This window comes from Sus scrofa, chromosome 12 (genome assembly GCF_000003025.6).
Source record: "Sus scrofa isolate TJ Tabasco breed Duroc chromosome 12, Sscrofa11.1, whole genome shotgun sequence".
NCBI lineage: Eukaryota > Metazoa > Chordata > Mammalia > Artiodactyla > Suidae > Sus > Sus scrofa.
This window is the reverse complement of record NC_010454.4, coordinates 8,477,721-8,501,691: the sequence shown is the minus strand read 5'-3', so window position 1 is coordinate 8,501,691 and position 23,971 is coordinate 8,477,721. Positions and strand designations below refer to the sequence as shown.

Below are 23,971 nucleotides of genomic sequence, written 5' to 3'. Positions count from 1 at the left end.
TCCCATCTGTCCATTCAACAAAGGCATTTCATTCATTCAAGGAACCACTAGACCTGTGCTAACCAACAAAAGACTTTAGAGGATTCTAAAATCAATAAGATAGGAGTTCCTGCTGAGGCTCAGAGGTAACGAACCTGATCAGTATCCATGAGGACAGGGGTTCCATTGCTGGCCTCGCTCAGTGGGTTAAGGATCCAGCATTGCCATGAGCTGTGGCGTAGGTCACAGACCCAGCTTGGATCCTCCATTGCTGTGGCTATGGCCTAGGCCGGCAGCTGCAGCTCCAATTCGACGCCTAGCCTGGGAACTTCCATATGCTTCAGGTGCCCTAAAAAGCAAAAAATAAATAAATTAACTAAGCGCCTAATTAAAACAAATAAAATCAATAAGGTACAGGGGAGTCCCCACCTCCAAGGACCACACATCTAGGTAGGTGGGAGGTATATGCACATATAGATCGTTACTTTTTTTTAAGTGGAAAGAGATCTGAGCACATCTACTACTAAAATTTAAAATACAGGGATTTGGGGAGGCTTTGGGTAAGAGAAGGCCTTTTCCCGGCAAAAAGTATTGTTATGGAACAATTATACCTCCATAAATAGCAACAGAGCTGGACGGGAGGAAGAAGAAGTCATGATTTGATACCTCTTGTTGCTGTGCAGGAAAAACATTCCCTCCTGATTTAGGTACCGCTCTGCCAAGTGGAAAAATTCCCCTCTGCATCCCCGTATCGAACCAAAATGCCAAATCCCCAGAGGGCGTGCATGGAGGGGGCCCACGCTGCGGCGGCTCTGCTGCTATAGGGTAGCTGCGAAAGCAGAAGAAGCCAAAGAGCGAGCATTAGGGAGATGAGGTGACAGGCTGAGGTCAGCACCACGGGGGTGTCATTTTTGGGCAAGGCATTGACGTGCTTGTCGAAGTTTCCACTTCTCTGTCTGCTGGCAAGAGCTAGCGTTGCCCCTGCGCTGGTAAAATCAGCCCAGGTCTGCAGGCTCGTGGCCTGGCAGAAGTCGGCAGAGGGACAAATCCTCCCGGACCTCCCTGTTCCTCAACAGGTTTGTCCAGGAGGCCCTGTTTACCAGGAATCCTGCCTTCAGATTGGGGACGTCTTCATTGCTAAAATGAGGCTCAACTCTGAGCACTTGGTCCTTCAGTCTCGAGCTCATTGCCTGACAGCTCTTCCCAAGAGAAACCCTGCAACCATCCCAAGAGTGGTCACTGTCCAGCAGACACGAGAGCTTTCTGGTTCCCTGACCTGACTTTCAATGCTTTTTCCACCGCCTTTGCTCTCTACCCAACCCACCCACGCTTCTGGCCCCAACTTGGATGTGCCATCACCCCAAACAGTCCCACCTCTGACATTTTAAAACCTGAGCTCTCTGACTCAGTGTCCTATCTTTCCAGCTCTTTCTCTCTGCCCATTCTCTCACTCCATCATGCTCTCCAGATTCGGGGCGCCTCCCTTTTCTCCCAGTTTGTCACGTCCCACCTAATGTCATTTTCTTCCCCATTAAGCCCCTTCAGCCATGGCCACTCTCTGCCAATAACTCAAACAACGCCGCTTGTCTTTCCACTTCCAACACACTTAGGGACCAGGCCAAGCAAAGATCTGCTTTACTCCCATGCTGATGGCGCTGCACTGCCAGAGAATTGCTCACAGACACCAATCATGGGCAGAACCACAAATAAATGCCCAGAGCCAGTCTCGGCTGAATCCTCCATGGTGCTCGGCCATCCTCCTAGAATTTTCTGATTGATCCCATCTCTCGTGTTCCTAGCAGCCATGTCAATGTTCAGCCCTTCTGCCATCTTTCCCAACAGGGAGGACCTTGCTTCTTATTTCACTGAGAAGAAGAAGGAGAAGGAGAAGGAATCAGTTGTAAATTTCCTCGTTTGGTACCCAATGTATTTGGTACCCAATTTGGTACCCAATGCATCCTTCCTTTCTTCCCCAAATCTCCAATACAAATGGTAACCTCTCTTCCATCCAAAAGGAATTCATGTATTTATGCTCATTTCTTCATAACCTCCCCCAAACCGTTGGCCCCAATATTTCCTGCGTTTTTAATTTCTCTTTCCCCTTGACTTTTTCCTAATAGTCTATTCACCTACTCCTCTGTTGTCTATCTGAAGAGTCTATAAACGTGTCATTCCCGCTCAGTAATATTTGATCATCTGTTTACTTAGCAGTCATCCATCTCTCCGTCCATTCACACTACCAAGTTTCCCTTATGTGTACCTTTACTCAGGGGGTCTACTTTCTCATTTCTCGATGCCCCTAGCTCATTTGTGCCCCCCTTTTCTGCACTCAAACAGCTCTCTTCGAGATCACTCATGACCTCATGATTCCCAAGCATGAGAGGGTTTCTCAGTGATCCCTTTCTGCAATGTTTACTGTATTACACACAGCATCCTTCTTTAAATGTTCTTCCATTTCCATTTCAGACCCTCCCCACTCTCCTAATCCTCTCCTGTCTCCTCTGACTCCTCCCCCCTTAACGTTACGGGAACTTCTCTTTCTCTGTCTACCTCTGGAATATGGGCTTTTCCCAAGACTCAGTTCTTTGGTCACTCAACACCCCTGCTGTGGCTGACGTAACCATGCCAAGACTAACCATCACCCATGTGCTAATGACAGCCCCAACCCAGACTCCTCTCCTGGGGTCCACTCTCCTAAAGCCAGCTGCCTCCTGGACATCTGTTCCTATACTTTTCACACGAGCATCTCAGACTCAATATGCGAACTTCTAACGATCTCTGAGACTAGAATCACCAACTCCTCTTTGTCCAAGGAAGAAAACCAAGAGCCATGCGGATTGCTCCCCTTTCTCTCACGGGAAGATGAAAATTAAGTTTAATTGATCCCACCTCTTCCAAATCTCTCAAGTCAACTGCTCCCTTTCCATCCCTGTTTGCATACCATTTGCATACCACTGCTCTCAGCTGCTCTTGCCTGAAATTTTGTATCACCACGTCCTTATCTGGTCTTCCTGCCTCCAGCCTAATTCTTCCACGGTAGAGCCTCTGCATGATACCAAAATCATCCTTGTAACGTGCAAAAATGATCATCTCATCATGAGCTTAAATTCTTCACTGGCCCCTAACTGCCATTAGGATAAAATGTCCCCTTCTTTGCATAGCATGTAAGACCTTTTATGATCTTGGCACGTGCACTCCCATGTAGCCTCGGGACTCATCAGGACTCATCAGGGGGCTGCATGTGGTACCTCAGGCATCCATAATTACTCACTGTCCCAGAGTGGCCTGTGCTCTGACTACCTTGGTGCTTTAACATGTGGCTTTCTATCTGTTTGAAATAGCTTATCTCTAATGCCTATCTTCTCCTGCCCTCTTGCCGGTCTTGGGAGTCATGGCTCAAGCATCTCATCTCCTGAGAAGTCGCTCTGACCACTCTGGAGGATTTTAGTTCTCTTTCTTCACTAGAGCTAGACATCAAACGAAACCCCATGACACCGAGGAGCATATTGGGTTAGGGTTGTTGATCTGCCCCTCTCTTTTCTCCATAGGAGGAACCACAGTCTTTCACCTTTATGTTCCCAGAGGCTAGATTCAGGTCTCATGAGTGCTCATAAAACTGTGTTGCTTGGGAGTCCCTGTTGTGGCTCAGTGGGTTAAGGACCGAACATTGTCTCCATGAGAAAGTGGGTTCGATCCCTGGCCTCATTCAGTGGGTTAAGGAATTGGTATTGCTGCAAACTGTGGTGTAGGTCACAGAGGCAGCTTGGATCTGATGTGGCCAAGGCTGTGGTGTAGGCCTCAGTTGCAGCTCTGATTTGACCCCTAGCCTGGGAACCTCCATATGGCACAGATGTGGCCATAAAAAGACAAAGAAAAAAAACCCAAAAAAAACCAAAATAAACAAACAAACAAAAATCTGGGTTTCATGAATGCATGAATAAATGAAATAAAAGAAAAACCATCACTTGCAGCCTTTAATCTTAAATATACACAACTGAAAACAAATGTGCCACAAGAAGGGAAGAAAACAGGGTCACATCCATAAATGCAGCTTGATCCAAATAGGAGGAGTTTTACCAAGACCGATTGTCTAATAAAGTGGATCGTATAACTAAGATGAGACGTCTGTGAGTAGACCACCCTTTGCGATGTGGGAGTTCGTATGCTCGGAGTACAGGAAGGCTGATAACATAATCATCCTCCAAATCCTTGGAGCCTCCACTGCGTGCTCAGCCTCTTTGAGCCCCCAGCTCCATCTTCCCACCACCCCAGGAATAAGGGCCTTGCCTTGGAGCATCTGGCCACTGGACAGGCTCCTGGAGCAGGTGGGTCTCCCCTCAGAGAGGAGACATGCACCTTTGTGTCATGCTGCTGCTCTCATGGACCCTGTCCACCATGACTTTAAATGTCCTACAACAGAGTCTCCTTGGTGGTCTTGGCCAGAATGAGTAGCTCCTCAGTCTGATGGAGATGGGAGGTGGGGCTCAGCATGGCCAGTTCAGCCCCTCCTGCCCACTGCCTCTTGGGTAAACGACTTAGCAACAAGCCAGGCTTGAGCTGGTCAACCAGAGAGCATGGGGGAAGCCAGCCAGGAAAGGATGCTGCCTGATTCTGGTCTGCTTTTCCAGCTGCTGAGATAGTTTGCTCTCTTTAGGCCTCCAGACAAACTGGACTTTGGAGAACAAAGCCAGGTTGAAAGAAGAGCAAGAGAGAAATGGCAGAAAGAAAGAAAGAAAGAAAGAAAGAAAGAAAGAAAGAAAGGAAGGAGTATCCATTGTGGCTCAGCAGGTTAAGAATCCAACATAGTTTCCTGAGGATGTAGGTTCCATACCTGGCCTCGCTCAGTGGGTTAAGGATCTGGCGTTGCTGTGAGCTGAGGCATAGGCCTCGGCGGTAGCTCTGATTGGACCTCTAGCCTGGGAACTTCCAGATGCCAAAGGTGAGGCCATAAAAAGAAAAAGAAAAAGAAAAAGAAAAAAAAAAGGAGAGAATTCTACTATGTCACCACTTACTTTAGAGCAAAGAGTCCCAAAATATTTCAGACCAGTTACCAGAATTTGGAGAGAGTTTGTAGTCAAGAGACACTGTGCTGGATGACCTCATAGATAAGATTTTCCATTTACCTCCCAAGTCTTCCCTCCTCTCCCCCCACTGCCCCTCCTACACACCAAAGAATCCCAGAGTTCACAAATGTATAAATCCTTCTCTTCCCAAGTCATTGTCAAACCACTGGGTGAAAAGGGCCAAAGACAAGTGCTGCCTTCTTGCTGAATGCTTTTTCAAGTTGCCAAACCTGAAACTGTACGTTTCACAGTTCCCCAAGCTCAAGAGTTTAGGCTTTCGGGGCCATACAAACTAGCACGGACCCACTGACCCGGGATTCTAAACATTCAGGCCAGGACTAAGAAAAGGTATTTGGCTATTTCCTACCCATCTCTAGAAAATATCACCAGGTATGGCTGGATGCTGGCCAGCAGTGAATTTTATTAAGACCTCTGGAGATTTTGTTTAACCAAAGATAACCCTAAAAGTGAATGTATTGAATACTGATACGATATCAGTGCTGTATTAGGCACGGGACATGAATTGTGTCATTTATAAGGAAACTAAGGGAGGAAAAAGAACTCACCCATCTTCATTCTGACCCCTTCAACCACCACCAAATGCAACAAAGCAGGAAACCCAGACCTCCCAAAGCTTTCGCCTTGGGTGACTTGGCTTCATCCTAAACTGGGCACCTCTCAATCAGTATGAAGCTCCAAAGCCTTCCAAGGTGTCCTATCGCTGGCTCTCTGGACATCGCCTCCCTTATTTAAGCCCTGACTCTTATTTTTTATTTTTATTTATTTATTTATTTCTTCTTTTGAGGGCCAAACCTGCAGCATATGGAGCTTCCCAGGCTAGGAGTCTAATCCAAGCTACAGATGCCAGCCTATGCCACAGCCACAGCAACGCCAGATCCCAGCCGCGTCTGTGACCCACACCACAGGTCATGGCAACACTGGATCTTAACCCTCTGAGCGAGGCCAGGGATCAAACCCACACTCATGGTTCCTAGTCGGATTTGTTTCCACTGCACCACTATGGGAACTCCAATCTCTGACTCTTCTTAATAGGCTTCCTCTGATTTGCCTTCACCTTGAGTTCTGGGCTCCTCAGCCCCAGGTCTCGACACATGCCCTCACTCAGGTGGAAGAATTCCTTTGACCACTACACCCACAAAGGGCCCCTGGGAAGAATGTCAACCTATCAGGGCTGTCACCATCACCTCCCTACAGTCAGCACCCCAAAGAGGTGGCTGGTGCTCAGTTCGGGAGGAAGGACAGAGAGGAGGCTTTGAGATGGACCGAATCACCAGATCCATGCAAAGCCACCGTGTCGCCTGTTTACTTTGCATCAATCCTGGCTCTGGTCCTTCTTCAAAAGCCATCCTTCAAAGAGCAGGATGTGGCCCTGGCAAGAAAGGTGACCCCTCCTACCGAGTTCTTGGGAATATTAGCTCATCAGAACCTCCTTGCTCACCGTCATGAGATGAACTCGCTCGAAATGAGCTAAGGGGGAGGAGTGACTGAATCAGAAGCCCGTCTCACCCTCTCACTGTTTTTAACACTTCTCCCTCCCTCTGCTGGGATGGTACATCTTAGCAAAAATCATCTCAGCTGGTTGCCAGCAGCTTGGCTCTGAGCTTGCTTTCAGCTCTCGGTCCTTCTCCCATCCTAGCTCTACCAGCTTCCCCATTCTCCGGGCTGGGCAGTCCTCCCTCCCCCCATTCCTGTTTGCTAGCTCTTGTCCTGTGGAGCCCACGAAGGGTTAAACATTCCCAGGACTGGCCAGGCCAGGCCACAGAGATGCAGGTGCTAAGAGGGAAAGCATGGGCTGGAATCTAGAATCATCTGTCACCACGCCAGGAGCTCCTCTGGGTGAGGAGTGATCCCAGATTTCACTAAAAGTCTCCAGGTGAAAATTCCATAAATCTAGAAAAGGCAAAGCTCAATGGAAATTTAATTAAATGAGTTAAATATGTAGGGTGCTTGAGACAATCGCTGGTACACGGTGAGCTGTATAAACACTTGGAAATGAGTCAGAGTTTGGCGGGAGGGGGTGGGGGCGGGGCGGGGTATACAGCTCAGCATCACAGCAATCTATAGATTCCAGAATCCTTGCAAATGGGTCCTTGGCCCCGTATTTGTGCATTTTAAGTCACCGGCTCTGTCTGCCACCAGCCCTCAGGTTTTTTCTCTCCTCCACTTCACATCCCAAGAATCTGTGAGTGTGGGTACACAGCTAAAGAGCTCTATCTTTTGTTCTTACCATCATGCCTCACTCTTAAATCAGGTCCTATCCCTTGACTTCCCAAAACCTTGTGTTGGTGTGGCTTTCTATGGTGTCTTTCCTAACGCCTTGGTAGCAAACACATGGGCTTCATCATAATAACATCAAGCTGTCATTATAGGAACACACTGAAAAGCACACATAAAGGAAGCTTTCCCCTCCTAAACACATGGGCCAGGATTCTGGTTGGGTTTTCAGCAAAGATCCTCTCTGAAAGTCTCCTGGGGAAAGGGTCAGAGCCGTGGAGGGAGGCAAGATCCTGGTGATATGAACTTCAGCGCTGGCTCTGAGCGTGCCCCTTGCTACTGCAGGCTGCCAGCAAAAAAACCCAAAAAACAAAAAACAAAAAACAAAACGCAGAATTCTTCCCTCCAAAGCCAATAATCCTCAGTGTCCTCCAGAATCAGGACTCAAAGAGATAGAAGGAAAAAACAGGCAAGAATGCTTCCTTTCTTCTTAAGGCTTTAAGCAGGAAGCTGGGGGAGGGAGGGGACGTGTCTAAGAAAGCAGGAAACTTCCTTCACCCCGATGCGCACAGGACCTGCTCTAGAAGCAGACCTCCCAGCTCTGCTAATTGCTCAAGGATTATGGCTGGTCCTGGCCAAGCCGAGTTACAGCTCAGATTCTGCCCAAGGCCCTCCCGCTCATCAGGAGAAGGAAGTGACAGACGCCCCTCTCCTGAGACGTGATGAAAGGTATGAGTCACAGGAGTGGGAGGGAAATTGGCTTCAGGGTCAGGGGCCCAGCGCACCAGCAGCTGGATGGAGCTGAAGGGAAAGGAAGGGGATCCTGAAAGGGAAAAACACCACTGTCTCCGCTGCCTTCTTTCTAACCCGTTCAGATAGTTCAGAGATGTGCCAGACCCAGCGTGGTCACGTCTGAGAACCAAGCATCACGTCTGAGAACCAAGCAGCCGTCTGCTGAGGGGGACCGAGCAGTTTCTCTGTGCCTCGTGTTGTTCTCCAAGCCGGGCTGACCAAAGGGCAGGGGCAGGTTGCACGGGGGTGGGGGGGGGTGATGGGACAGGAGCGATAACTGATTTATGTGGCCACGGCATTTAATGTCCAAGAGAGAGGAGACCTCGGAAACCACTGATCTGCAGAGAAGCAGACCAAGGCTCAGAGAGGGCAAGGTGATTGTCTAAAGACACATAGCTCCCTAGACGGTGGCAAGGCTCTCTTTTTTGGCCCCAGGATGATATCTGAGAATCGCATGGCAGAGCTGATGCAGGAATCCTACTGAGACCAACTCCCGAGTGGGGACACTCACCTCAGAGCAGGTTCCCACCACTCTGTCACCTGTAGGCCAGAGGACAGACACATGGGTGTCTGCCATAACCATCTCATCCACCGACCTCGTTTTCTTGGTCCAGGTTCGATTCAGCGCCTGTGAGTCCCAAGCACCTGTACCCCGCCCCCAATCCTAAGAAAGTCCAAGAAATCCAAGTGTGATGGAAAGCTTTCCATCCAATGCCAGAAGCTCATGAATTTTTCACTACTTTTTATCGAAAGAGGAAGGGGTCCATGGCTGATGGCTACAGGGTACCACCGACCTCAGGGCCTGGAAAAACGTACCACAGCAGAAATGACCTGTGATCCATCCAGACAATGAAATACTCCTCAGCGCTATGAAGAAATGAGCTGTCAAGCCATGAAAAGACATGGAAGAATCTTAAATGCATGTTACCAAATGAAAAAAGCCAATCTAAAGAAGCTGCACTGTACTGTTGCAACTACATGACCTTCTGGAAAAGGCAGAGCGATGGAGACAACAAAAGGATCAGTGATTGGCCAGGAGTTGAGGGGAAGAGAAGATGAATAGCCAGAGCCCAGAAGCGTTTCCGGGCAGTGAAACGCTTCTGGGTGACACAATAATGGCAGACACCTGTCATTACGTATTTGCCCAAACTCATAGAATGTACACGACCCGGAGTGAGGCCTGTTGTAAATTATGACCTTGGGTGATAAGAATGCATCAACGGAGGTTCATCAATTTTAACAAATGTGGGAAATATTGCCAGGAACCTGTGCCGGGGGTGGGGGGTGGTACGCAGGGGTGAGGGGCTATAGGAAATCTCTGATCTTTCCTCTCCATGTTGCTGTGAACCTAAAATTTCTCTAAAAAAATAAAGTCCTAAAAAGGCCACCTATGGTAGCAGGAATCCTATTCAAGTCAACCAGCTTTTCATGGACTAGCTAATATCACCCAAAGAATCCTTTCTTCCTGCCATTGGCCATTTTCCGTTTTTCGTGATTTTCTGCTTCCCGTTTTATTTTGTGGACATCCAGGGAAAAACAGCAAGAGGCCTCTGATCCTAGGAGAGCGTTCTCAAGAGCAGCGCACACCGGACACGCGTGTTCAAAATGGGTATTTTGAACCTTCCCCCTGGCTCGCTCATTCACAACTCTAAGGGCCAGGCCAGGGAATCTGCATTTTCACACCTCCCCACCTGATTACCATGCATGCTAATGTCTGATAAAAACTGCCTTCTTGGCACCTAGAGCAGAAAAGCTTCTGGGAGGCGTTATGTCAGCAGAATCCCTGTGTGCTCAGTGTATTTATAATGTAAGATTGATGGGAAAAGATATCTAAAGAACCACAGATAACAGGTTAACAGCAGGAGGTGTGGAGCCGACCCTTGCCCTTTCAGAACCATCATCAGACCCCAAAATAGGGGTTCACTGCGGCTTTCGCCTCCAAACGGGGACTTCTTAAATGAGGAGTGTCAGTCTTATTCATGACTGTCTCCCCAGCCTCTCCTGGCCCAGGGCAGATGCTCAATAAATTAGTGCCAAATAGATGAATTAGGCTTATCTGGGAGAGGGCACAGTAAGGACACAGCAAAGATGTTCCGAATGACTTATGCATCCCCTCCCCTCCCTTTAAATGCGCCGCTTTCAAAAAAAAAAAAAAAAAAAAAAAAAAGGTGCAGGTCTCCCCAGAGGCCCTACATCGGACACCCAGGCCGAGAAATTCGAGGTAGAATGAAGCCTGGGCACAGCGCATTAGCTGCTAAGGAGAACATGACCCCAGGGAATCTTTTTACCTTTTTTTTTAAAACCTTTTTACCGGGAACATTGTGTTTCTAGAAGTCCCAGCTCTAGGGAGCCCTGCTTTCTTGGGGGGTGGGGCAGGTGCGAGCATTGCCCAGTTTCCTGGATACCAAGACGGAGCAGCTAAACACACGCCAAGGTCTCTGGCCGAAGAATGTGGAGGAAAATATGCCTGGTGGGGCTGAGCTGGGGGAGGCTGTGGGGACTGGCACCCCGGGGGGATGGCAGGAGTGGAGCAAGGTGGGGGGGTGCCGAGATCTGCTGCCCCCCATCCTCTACCCCTCCAAACTGCCAAGTGGCCTGAGTGCCATCCTCTACGATAAAGTTTCTGTGACTTTTTCCTTCTCTTGGAAATCCAAAATGCCCCTGGAATTGTTGTAATGGGATTTGTGCCAGGATGTAGGTTACTTTCGTGTGGCTTTGAGTTTGTGGGGGCTGTTGTAACAAGGTACTGGGAACTAAGTGGCTTCGACAGCAGGAGTGTATCATCTCAGAGTCCTGGAGGCTGGAAGTCTAAAATTAAGGTGTGGGCAGGGTTGGTTCCTTCTGAGGCTGGAGGAACGAACTGTTCCAGGCTCTCTCCTTGGCCTGCAGATGGCCATCTTCTCCCTGCATCACTCCACATCCTCGTCCCTCGGTGTCTGTCCCTCTGTCCCAATGTCCCCCTTTTATTGGGACACTGGTCACACTGGATTAGCACCTCCGCCCAGTGACCTCCATCAAGACCTCATTTCCCAACCAGCTCCCATTCTGAGGTTCTGGGGGTTACGTCGGACTCCGATTTGGGGAAACAGAGTTCAACCCTTAGCCACCCATCTCCTTCCTCTGGACAGAAGCAGGACAGAAAGACGCTTGAGGAGAAAGGAATCCTGAAGGTCAGAAAGGTCACCCTGGGAAGGTCAGCAGCCCTGGGGCGGGGGAGAGGGAGACGCACTCAGCATTCTGCCCACCGTTGGGCTCAGTGCCTGGAGGTCCTTGAACCGCCTTCATTCTGCTGTGGCGTTTGGAGCCGCCACTTTTGCCCACTGTGTTTGACCCTCAAGGGACGGGCAAGCTGGACGCCCCCTCCCCCTGCAAAAAGTGACCACAGAATTTTGAGGTCCATTCACCAACTCTATCTCCCTAAGCCCTCAGTCGCCCCCCAAACCGCTGCCATATGGAACTCCTTCCAAACCTATCAGGCAATGCTGCCTTTGCCCTTGGGTGGCCTGGAAACTATTTTCCAGCTGGGACAAGGGGAGGTGTCCTGTCACCCTGAATACCTTTTGGGTTCTCTCGGCTTCAGGCCAAGCTGGGATCGAATACCTGTTCCGACACCCAGCACCTGCATGGCCTTGAGCGGGACCTCGCCTCTCTCTGCTTCAGTCGCCGCCTCTTTGGCACAGACCGTGGTAACTCCCAGTGTTATTGGAATGATCCAACAAGACAGCCTATGTAGAACATGTGCGTGCCTAGCAAACGCAGGGTATTATCGACCTCTGTGCATATGCAAACCTCCTATGGCTTTTCTGCAGGTACTACAGGTAACAGGCGCTCCCTGGTATCTACGGTGGTGCCACACATATGGACATGCCAAAAAACGTGGCCCTCCCAAGCTGCGTGGTATGATAGTGAGCTGGGTCCATGACATTCTTCCTGCCTCCCTCCACAGAAGCCAGGCGCCCTCTCCATCTCTGTACCCCATCCTCTCTCTTTAAGCCCAACCATTCTGTTCAGGACATGCCAGCTCCTTGGGTCACTTTAAGGACAAATCCTCTAATAAAGTTTGGGAGGACACAGTCGATCAGGCGAGGGGGAGTGGAGGACCCCAGGTCATCACACTGAGATGTTGAGGGCATCCGGATTCCAGCTGCCCAGATCACCCTCCGCATCCTCTAGTCAGCGAGCAGAGCCAGCTCCCCTGCTTCTGATCTGTGGTTACTTTCGAAAACCCAGCGCCCAGGCTAAAGAGTTAACCTAACCTCATTGCAGAGGGATTTCTCCATAATCCGTGCACACGTCCCAGGGATCAGGACTGCGGGAGGTGGTGCTATTCCGTGGCAGTGGCTCAGGCCCTTGGCCCATGGCCCACCCAGCTCCCAAAGCCTTCCCGTTGAAATCAATTTCAAATTTAATTAAGAACAACGGCGCAGAAGCTGAGGCCTCTGCCGGGCCATCACCCCGGAGCTTGGCGAGGGCCAAGGAGATAAGCATCTCATGATGACACAGAAAGTTGGAAGAGGCCCCCACCACGCTCACCTGTGAAAACAAGCCAGCAGTCGGCACCAGGGCGCAGAGGCATGAAGACTTCAGGCTTAGCAAGAGCGGAGCTGTGCCTGGCGACGGAGGGGCAAAGGGAAGCTTCGAAAAGTTCTCTCTGGAACAGGGTCAGGGAGAGCTGTGTTCCCTCTGTCCCCAGGCTGCAGAGGGGCCTCCTGTGTCGCCATCACCTCCCCTGCCTCCCTGGCCAAAAGGCCCGACGCCAACTCCCCCTTCAAACCCGTATGAGTTCATAACCAATGTTTGAGAGGGATTTAAAGAGACAAAAAGGCAAAGAGACTAGAAAGGGAAAAGCGAAAGGAAGGCACATGGATCATATGGCCCCACAAATACGGTCTTACAAATTTCTGGAGTTGGAGCCCCTGGACCAGAGAAGGCTTAGGGCCTCGGTCAGTGTTAGGGCTGGATGATGGCTGGGTATTTCTAATAGTGTCGTTCAGGGAGTTCCCGTTGTGGCTCAGTGGGTTAAGAACCTGACTGATATCCATGAAGATGTGTGTTCGATCCCTGGCTGTGTTCAGTGGGTTAAGGATCCGGCATTGCCGTGAGCTGCAGTGTAGGTCTCAGACATGGGTCAGATCTGGCATTGCTGTGGCTGTGGCGTAGGCCCACAGCTGTAGCTCCAATTCGTCCCCTAGCCTGGAACTTTCACATGCTGCAGCTGCAGCCCTAAAAAAGCGAAAAACAAAAAATAAAAATGAAAGTGTCATTCACTGGCTCCCAACCTCAGAATAGCCCCAATTCTGGGATGCTTCAGATCCATAGGGATTCCTGGACCTCCACCCAGGTTTGAAAAAAGACCCCCTAAGGGGGCCAGGAGGTCAGCGTTTTAAAACATCCTACAGGGGATTTTGAGCCCACATGTTCAAAGGCTAGGAGAGTCTAGAAGAGGGATTGGTAGAACACGGTCCATAGGCTAAATCTGGCCCACTGCCTGTTTTTATAAATAAAGTTTTATTGGAACACAGCCACACCCACTGGGTTCCATATTGTCCGTGGCTGCTTTTGCAGCACCACAGTGGAGCGGAGTAATTGTGACAGAGATCCGGTGACCCTCAAAACGTGACCCTTTCTAGAAAATGTTTGCCAACCCCTGGTCGAGGACAGTGACGCTCCCTCTGAGCAGAACGTTCGGATGACCTGGGATTCTTTAAAATTACTGATGTGGACCCAGCCCACCTCGATGAAGTCAGAACGGGGTGAGGGAAAGCCACAGGCCTGGGTAGACATTTATGCTCCTACGGTCTAGACAAAGTTTGGAGAAGTCCTATGCAACTATAGAACTGGCCATGATTCAGGGGTTTCTGCTGCCCTCTCTTCTAAGGGTCCTTGAGTTGAACAAATATTTACGGAGGATCTTCTGGTATGAAGAGGACACAGGTGCTGAAAGGTGGTTCAGCCATGCCTACCTGCTAGAGCTGCACTGAGTTTGCAACGAGTGAAACTCAGAGTTTCCCCTTGGCTGCTGAAGTCCTGCCCTGTCCTTAAGGGGACATCCTTCAGCCTGCTGCAGGGTGAATGTTCTCGTAGAGCCGGGTGGCCCAGAGGAGTCCTTTTTCCCGCGGATGATACAGATGTGGAAGGTAGCTGCTCCTCTCCCACGTCTTGGCTCCCAGTAAGGAGACATCAGAGCAGGATGTCATGATCACTCTTAAAGTCAGTGTGTGCCCGTGTGCGTGTGTGTGTGCGTGCGTGTGCATGTGCTGTGAACCTGCATGTGCATGAGGGTGAGAATGTGTTTGCGGATGGGTGTGTGTGCATGTGGTGTACACACGTGTGAGTGTGACCAAGCCAGTGTGGGGTATGCATATACGTGAGTGTGAAGGCATGCAATTGTGTATGAGTGTGTATGGGGTGCGTGCGTGTGTGCACATGTGTGAGTGTGACATACATGTGAGCATGTGGGTGAGTTCAGGGGCATGAGCACTTGGAATTGTGTGTGAGCATGCGTGTGAGTCATCGCTAGACCAGGGCGGTTCTGTTCCGTGGCGCAGAGCTTAGGGTCGGCAGGTCAGGTGGGGTGCGGCCAGGAGAGGCCACTGAGGCACCAAAGATGATCACTAAGGGTCACGTGCCTCAGCCAAGGCCAGTCCTGCTGCTAGCGTTCAAGTCCCCTCCGCTTCATAGCGGTCCTGCGAAGTTAAGCAGCTACTGTTGCTTTTCTAAGCCTGTTTCCACATCCCAAAAATGTGAGATAATAACCGTGCCTATATAATGGAGTTTGGAGAGGAAAAGTGAGTTAACGCCTTTATCTATTTATTTATTTTTCTTTTTAGGGCCGCACCTGTGGCATATGGAAGCTCTTGGGCTGGGAGCTGAATCGGAACTGCAGCTGCCAACCTATGCCACAGCCACAGCAATGCCAGATCTGAGCCTCTTCTGCGACCGACACCACAGCTTGCGGCAACGCCGGATCCTTACCCCGCTGAGCAAGGCCAGGGATCGAACCTACATCCTCACAGACACTATGTCAAGTTTTTAACCCACTAAGCCACAACAGGAACCAAGTTAACACCTTTAAGCACCCAGTTCCGCACCTGGCTACTAGCAATTGCTCGTTTGTCCATCTTTTCATGAAGGATGCCGTAAGAACTTGCTCTGGACAGATTCTGTTGTAGGTGTGGGAAATAAAGCATTGAACAAAATGGTTTTAATCTCTGTGCTCATGGAATATCTACTCTAACAGGGATGGGGAGAGGAATCAAAAAGAAAAAACACAACCACTGAGTGAATGTCTAATAGTTTTAGATGCCGACATAAGCTACAAAGAAGAGTAAGCAGGGCCAGCGAGCACCCAAATCCGGGGACACAAAGCTGGGGTATAATTCAAAAAAGGATGCTGTCCATGGCAATGCCTCCCCATGGCGGTGGTCTGGCTACTTCCTTCCCAGATTCTCTAACTTCCTGGGACTCAGATATAGTTATTTGTGGTTAAAAATCGAGCGTCCTATCAAGGAAGTTATGCAAAGCAAAATAAAAATAAAACAGCAACGTAAAAAACAAACAAACAAAACCCCACACTTTTCCAGAAGGGTCTTTTTTTTTTTCTTTTTTTTTTTTTTTTTTTTTTTTTTTTTTTTTTGCTGGCTTCTCTGCAAAGAGCGAATATTTATCCACGCACACAACAGCAAGGCGGGGCTTCCAGAACTCAGCAGAAGCAGGGCCCCGTTTCCAGAGGCAGCCAGCTGTCAGCTCTAGGGACGGCTGGGACCCGGAGCCTGCCCTCCAGAACTCACACCCTCATTTTTAGAATGTAACTCTAGATGCATGAAAGACCGAGAAACCAAGATTGTGGCAGCTCCAGCCAGCCAGGCTCCCGGGGGGTTCGAGAAGTTTTGTAATGGAGGAAGAAGATTTTGAAATAACACTCTCTTCTAGCCAGTGAAAAATAAATCTTGGTTTCTGGTCAGAGGCTGAGACTAACTGGCTCTTGGAGTCACTCAGGAGAGAAATCCACTATTTCACCAGCGTCAAGACCCATCTCCACCCTGCAGCTCCAGGGAAATGACCATTTCCACGCTGCATCCGCCCGGCGTTCTAAGGGCCTTCAAGGAATCAAGAAGCAAAATGCTTTCTGTTGACAATGTTTTCCCAGCCATCACCCGGGGTGGGGGCGGGGGGTTCATACAAAATTTCATGCAAGTTTCGTTCCTGTACTTCAATTCCACTCATCCCCTTGAAAACACACACACACACACACACACACACACACACACACACACACTAGCAGTTGGAATCCAACTGGTCAGTAAGGGTCCTTTAAAACCTATGGACCTGTGCAAAGTGGTACTGCTATGATTTCCCTTTTCCCTTCAAATTGAAAGAACTCTCGCCCCAAGGCCCTGCAGACACACACCCCCCAGAGCAACCCAGCACATGGAGACCACTCAGGGGTTATTTGCATTTATTGCTGGAGTTACGAAGACAGGACCATAAAAAGCAGGCAGTGGTGACATGGGATTCTGCCACATAAGCTGCGCCTGAAAGACATCTTGGATTCTTCTGTTGCTGGCCACCCCACCCTTCCTCGGAGCTTATGGGCCAAGAGGAGACAGACCAGGGAGAGAAGTTATTCCCACTTGGATCTTAGCAAAGAAGGAGATATGATCATTCAGTATATATTTTCCGAGTATCCACTCTGTCCTCAGATGATACTACATACCCAAAAGATAAACATAAGAAGCATTTTTCTCTAGGAATGCAGACTCCATAAGGATAGAGAATGACTAGATGTATTTTTAAATGACAATAATATCCAACCTCCTTTCTTGGACCATTAAGACCTTTTGTGATCTGATCTCCACCTATTTTCCTGTGCATGTGCTATACTGCTTTAACCTCATGTACCTACTCCAGCTTCACCAACCTTCTGGATGTATCTTGAACATGCTAAGAATGTTCCTAATTCAGGGACTTGGCATTTTCTATTCCTTCTGTCTAGAAAGTTCTTTCTGCAGACATGCCAATGTTTTGCTCCCACACCTCTTTCAGTCTGCTCTCCTGTGGCCCTCCAGGTAGGCTCCTCTGACCGCTCCACCTGAAACAGTCCTGAGGTTTCTCCACCCATCCTCTTAACCTGCTTTACCTTTTCTCCATGGCATGTACCATTCTGACATGAATGGTACAAATTTACTTATTATCCATCACCCTCACTAGAAGTCAACCTCAGGTTTTCTTTGTTCCCTGCTAAATGTTTAATGCCTAGCCTACGATAATTAGGCAATAGATATATATATTGAATAAGTGAAGAAATAAAAGCTATAATAAAATCCGAATGTAGCATAATCTGTCAAAACTGCTCCCGGGCTAAATAGGGATATTCCACTAGAAGCACCTCCCTTTCTTGGAACATTTTCTCTAAGCAATTTCAAAGATCAAATCTTATTTCCCTGACAACATTTCCTGTAAGAATTGGAGATGCAGTGCTCTGGAAAAAGTTTACACCAATGTACCATGAAAGAGACAATTATTCCCAATCAGGTAAAAATACAATATGGCGACTTTCTAAAATATCGGCTGCTGGAGTTCCTGCTGTGGCACAGTGGGTTAAGGATCTGGAGTTGTCTCTGCAGCGACTTGGGTCAAAGCTGTGGCTCGAATCTGATCCCTGGCCCGGAAAACGTCCATATGCTATGGATGCAGCCAAAAAAATAAATAAGTAAAAATGAAATGCAATGAAACATTGGCTGCAGAGTTTCAGAAAACTCATATGCGAACGCTCTAGCAATGAGGCAAAACAGAGGCAAGAGGGTGTGATGGATGCAGGAGCAGGAATCAGAGCCACATCTACCGGACCTGGGATTTATTCACTTATGTTCAGTCTGCTTATGAACTGCTGAGCACAGAACCAGAGGCCAGGGAAGTTTGCTAAGATGCCACCACCTGCTGCCAGGTGATCCCTCCCTTCTCCCCTGCTAATTTGCATGAGATAACAGCAGCCTTTCCTTTGCAACAGGACCACAGAAACCAGGAGATGGCTTAGCAAGGGCATCCAGAAGCAGGAAGCGATGAGGGTTAGAGGTAAGGCAAGAGAGCAAAAAGGGACGAATCAGGGCGCAGATGAGACTTAACCAAATGTGATTTTCCACGTTCCTGCAGAAACACACGCAATGCAAAACTATTTGCATGCTGCCGCTACATGTGGCTTCTGTTAACGCTCCAAGGACACATAATTCAAAGGCAAAACTGTTGGCAGGATCAGCCTCTGACCACAGGCAAGACCTCGTGTGTGAGGTTCAAAGGTAGCAGCAAGGAAGCCCGCACAATTCTGGTTTCTCTGCTCGAGGCTTCTCTATGAGGAGAGTCCCCTTTGCCCCATGATGGCCCTTACTGCTGTTTTGCGGGGGGCCCTGTGTTTGGCCGTGGAGGGGCCAAGTTTTAGGCTGTGAAGTGCTTTCCTCATGGCAGGACCTTCAGAATCTATATCATGATGGTAGAAAGAGAAATTGAGTTGGCTGAGAAAGGCAGTGATTTCCAGGAGAGGTTTCCCTGTTCACCCTCAGGAGGAATCAACCCTGCTGACACCTGATTTCAGATCTCCAGCCTCCAGAGCTGGGAGACGGTACATTTCTGTTGTTGAAACTGCCTGATTCATGGTTTGTTAGGGGAGCCCCACCCATGACAGCTTCCTCTCCATGGCAGGTCTTTGGCAATCATTAAGTTTCTGCGGGCCCATCCTGTGAAGGATGCTCATGGCATTGAAGTTGTGAACCACGGGGTTTTGAAGGATGCTGGGCTCTTAGCTCTCACTGCCTTCCGCACCGCGGGCTGTGAACCTGCCCTCCCCACCGGACGGTCACTGCTCACTTTGTCTTGGGCGACGTACAAAGATTCTGCGTGGACCATCTGCTTGCACCCTCCTGCTGAGGGGTGCTCTTGTCCCTCTCATTTGACAGGTGAGGAAGCGAGGGCATCCGTTACTATACGAGATTCATGATGGACGGCGGAGGAATCTGGGACATTTTGGCCACTAAAGGGTCCTCTTAAGCAGGGCTCTGCTTACTGAGAGGGAAGGGCCGTGAAGCTGTGAGTGCTTCTGATGCCAAGAGACACACACCAGCGAAAAAGAGGCAGGCAGTTCTGCCCCCCTTGACATCCAGCCAGCCTTGAGCATGGGGATTCCAGAGCTTTCTCCATGAGAGGGGGACATCCAGCACCCCTAAAACCCGCCCACTCACTGCAAGCAGTGTCCCCGCCCCGCTGCTCCCCCAGGCGCTGTCACCTCCAAAATCACCCCACACCTTCCACACACGCCTTAGGGGTCGCTGCCCGAACCAGGTGATGATGCCTGGATCACACTGCATCTCACTGACTTCACCTGTAGAATGAGAGACTGTCCCTCCCAGGTCGTGAGGGAGGAGAGATGTTACATACACCGAGAGCACTCTTTTGTCAACTTTCTCAATTTTCTCAATGCCGCACTACCGATATTGGAGGCTTGTCCTCACCAGGGTCCATGCTCTCGGCATGACTCAGCGTGACTCAAGCGACGCTGCTCTTGCCTTCCTGGCTGAGGTCATGTCCTCAGGTATCTCTGCTGTCTCTTCCTTCTCTCTTTTCCTGTCTGTTGCCCTTTGGAAAGAAGTCACCAAGCCCCACCTCCCCGAGGGCAGACTGGCTCCATAAATTATTTGGAATAATTCTGCAGAGACAATGGCCTATCCTCCCCCCATTCCATTATTTAGGCATTCGTTTATTTACATCCTTGTAGCCTCATGAATATTTATTTTACATTCACAATCCAATTTCATGCTATTTATTTTTTGCTCAAACGGTTTCAGCCTGGCCTTGGAGAGCTCTTTCGCTGGGTTCCCGTGTTCCCTCTTCCTACCCATGTTGTGTCTTTGTGTGTTTTCGTTTGGGCCTTTGTTTTTATTTGTTTGCTTAGATGTCAAGTTATTCCCTGACTTTCTGGCCGTACAGGTGCTCCAGGCTCATCCTGGATCCGTCCTGACTCAGCCCTGGGGTCGGTCCTTTCTTCCGAGAGCCCCCGGTTCTTTTTCCTGGAGAAACAGAGATCTGAGCATGAGGTGTGCTCGCTGCTCCTGGGGCATTGTTCTCAATCGTCTCAACCGAGAGAGTAAGGAAACATCTAAGTTGTGCACTGGTCCGTGTTTACACACGTACCCACACACGTACACACTTATACATATTTCTGTAAGTAATTATCTATATCCAGATTAGGCTAAACATGAGTTCCTACTAGTTGCAACTCTGATCCACAGCCCCACGGGTCACGCTAGCCTCCTCCTATTGCTCATCTGTAAATTTCATTCTAACAGTGAGACACGGGGGCCCCACCATCCCTGCTCCCTGACTGAACTGTTCAGGTCCAGAGGACGCAGATAGCGGAATCAGGCTGGTCACCCCACACCCCCGTGGGGACTGGAGTGCAATTACATACACTTCCTGTTGCCTTGAGTCTCAGAGACTCATTTCCAAAGTGACTTAGAGCCACATCTTTTTCCTACCAGTCCCTTCGATGGGGTGGTTTCACCTCTTTGTAAAATGGCTAGATTGTTGTGACACACCGTGCATTCCATCCCGGGTTCCCCACCTTCCCAAATAACTTTTTAAAAGTGCCTGCGTCACACTTTGCCTTGGCGCTGGGAGGTCCGGTGCCTTTTGACAAATGCATCACATCCTGAATACACCACTACGGCAGCAAATGTAATTGTTCACTGCCCTAAAAATCCCCTAGGCATCATGTAGTCAATTCTTCTTCCCTTCTAAGATTCTGGCAATCCTTGATACTTTTGTGCCGCCTATACTGCGCCTTTTCTAGAATATCATAAAAATGGAATCACCGGGTACGTAGCCTTTTCAGAATGGCTCCTTTTGTTTGGTAAAGGCATTCCAGATTCCTCTGCATCTTTGTGTGGTTGGATAGTTCATTTCTTTTTTGTCACTGTACAGTATTCCGTTGCATCAAATTTTCTTGATCCATTCCCCTTCAAAGGACACAGCGTTCTCTTGGTGAACTTGTTACTGCAGTGGTTCAAGTCACTGCTATGGCTCAAGTTCGATCACCAACCTGGGACCTTCCACATGCCCAGGGCAAGGCCAAAGCCAAAACAAATCAAAACAAAACAAGGCTACAGAGGATATAACAGTTCCTTCCAGGTTTTGGTGATCATGAATAAAGCTGCTATAAACATTTGTGTGCAAGGCATAAGTTTGCAAATCAGTTAGGTAAAGACCCAGGCATAGGACTGCTGCATTGTAGGGTAAGGCTATGTTTAGCTTTGTAAGACTCTGTTCGTCTTATTTTGTTTTGTTTTTAGCAAGTCCCAGTACAGAAACACCTGCGGGCAAACTTTTGATAAATAACTTTTGATGCATTAAGGGTCAGCCTTTAATTGTGGATGGAGGAAGGACACCTCAACATTGAACCTGACCGTGGGGTCATTGGCTATGCCTTCTACACCTAAATTCCTTGCAATTCAGCCATGTCCCGTGGTTTCTGAGATAATACATGTCAGAGGAATAATAATTACTATTAACCACTAAACTATCCCTTAATGTTTAATTGTGTGGCTCAACTGAAAACCGCATTTTCTCCATTTGATACTTTATTGCATTTTCACTCTTAGCATTTTTCCCCAATTCAAATAATCTTGCTGCCACAGCCCAGAACAGGGAGAAGCCTACTTTTCCAGGAAACAAAAAATTACTATGAAAGAGCCTGGGCTTATTTAAGATTCCAAGACATCTCCAGGAGGCTCTGACTCCCTCCCAATCATGACAGGACAAAGGATCATGTCCCACTTCTTCCCCAGTATGTGATGAAACCAAGGAGGACTCAGGGTGGGTCTGTATTCTCCCACTAACCTCTGTGGATCAAGCTCAGGGCAGTGGGTCTGGCACTTGAACATGCATTCAGGTTACCTGGAGGGCTTGTTCAAACTCGGACTGGAATTCCCGCTGTATTCAGCGTAATGAACCTGACTCTTATCCATGAGGACGTGGGTTTGATCTCTGGCCCCACTCAGTGGGTTAAGGATTTAGCATTCCTGTGAGCTGTGGTATAGGTCGCAGATATGGCTCAGATATTTCATGGCTGTGGCTGCAGCCGTAGGCTGGCAGCTGTGACTCCAATTTCACCCCTAGCCTGGGAACTTCCATATGCTACAGGTGCGACCCTAAGCGGGGGAAAAACCTCAGATTGTGAGAACCCATCCCCATGGGTCTGGAGTGGGACCCATGAGTTTGCATTTCTAACAAGTTCCCAGGTGTTGGTCCTGGACCACTCTTGGAGACCCAGGTCCCTAGAGGACGCTCTTATGTGCATCCAAACCTGTGGGCCTGTCTAGGATTTGCCTTCACTGCTGAGATGGGAGACAAATCTGAACAGAAGAGTTTCTAGGACGGTTGAGCTGAGGGTCGGGGAAAGAGAGCCAAGGAGTGTCATCACACGCACACCCATCTCCTGCCACCCTGGAAGTCCCAGCTTTTAGAGACCCAAACCCTTCATTGCCAAAGGGAAGGAAATGGATCCAATAGGCGGAAGTAACTCTCCAAGAGCAAACCAGGGCAGAGCCCCAGTGGCCTAACCTTCTGGTCTTTCACAAGAGCAGAGCTACCGTTCCTTGTTCAAGGCAGCACAGGTGACTTCTGCCCCAGAGGTGATGAGGGCAGAATCAAGCCCATTACAGGAGTGATGGTATTTGAATTGTTATCTCAAAGGGAAATGAACAAAGCATAGCTGCTCCCTCCATCCACATGCCCCTAGACACACACCCATGCCCAGGGCTTCACAAGGGTCACAACTCCAAAGGGACTGAGGGTAGGAAATGGGCAGGTGGGGAGGGTGAATGCTCACTATCTGCACAGCAACTCTCATCAGAGAAATCATCCGTGTTTGACAACACAAGATAAAAAAGCCAAGCACCTAGAAGATGAGATGGCTGAAATTCTCGCCTAAACATTCAAGGAGACAGGAGAACCAGAGTTGATGCTCTCAGGTGCCCCCCATCAAGAAAAGAACTCCAGCCATCTTGTCCTTATAAACCCTGGAAATCGCTCACCTGAACATTTCACTGTAGTTATTGAAAAGGAGTACATTCCTAGCACCGTCTTTGGAACTCAGATCCAACAAAGGAGAGAGCTGTGAGTTGGCCAAAGGAAGAGGGGTGGGGGCAGAAGGCTTTGTCTGCTTTTCCTGAGATTTTTAAATATTATGAGATGATTTCCTTGAACTTCTAATGCGCAGGTTGAAGTCTCAATTACAAGATCTCTAACAGAGTCAGAATCCAAATGGCGCAGGAGCCAGCCGACAACAATGGCCATGGCCGGATGGGTTTCAGGTTCGTTCTTTGCAAAGACAAAGCTCCCATTGAGTGACAGAGAGGTGACCTAGGGAAGGGGAGGGAGAGCTCCTGGGAGGGTTTTCATTACCCTGATCATCATCCCCACGGCCAGGGGAGGATGTAGGAGGAAGAAAGCATAGCCTTACCTGGCCAGTGCGTTGCTGAGGATGACAGTTTGGGGGAAAGCACAACCTGATATTTGTGGCTTCTCTGGGAGGCGGGGTGGTGGGGGGGAGGTAGGAGTTCCTAAGACAAAGATGAGAAGAGAAGGAAAGCCAGCCCAGCTATGCAAGCTCGCGCATTCAGCAAAAATTTTTGGAAAAGTACAAGCACCAGAGTAGAGAGTGGGTTCTTGGTAGCAAACAGCTATGCCCTGATGTGTGGTAGAGAGACGAGAACGTGCTGAGGGATTACGGGAGAGGAGGCTCACACTTCCTTCATGTCGTTTGGGAAGAATCCGCAAAACCTTTAAGCCAGGACAGTTCATTGAGTCCATTCTCTCAGAGGCAGGGTGGCAGCACGGTAATCACACCAGGATTC

The 23,971-nt window shown here is 49.1% G+C and overlaps 1 protein-coding gene across 13 annotated transcripts in view; it reads right to left on the bottom strand.

Moving 5' to 3' along the window:
* Window positions 1-23,971, bottom strand: part of LOC102165318 — a 381,153-nt gene that overhangs the window by 84,301 nt on the left and 272,881 nt on the right. The gene's annotated exons all lie outside the window — the stretch shown is intronic.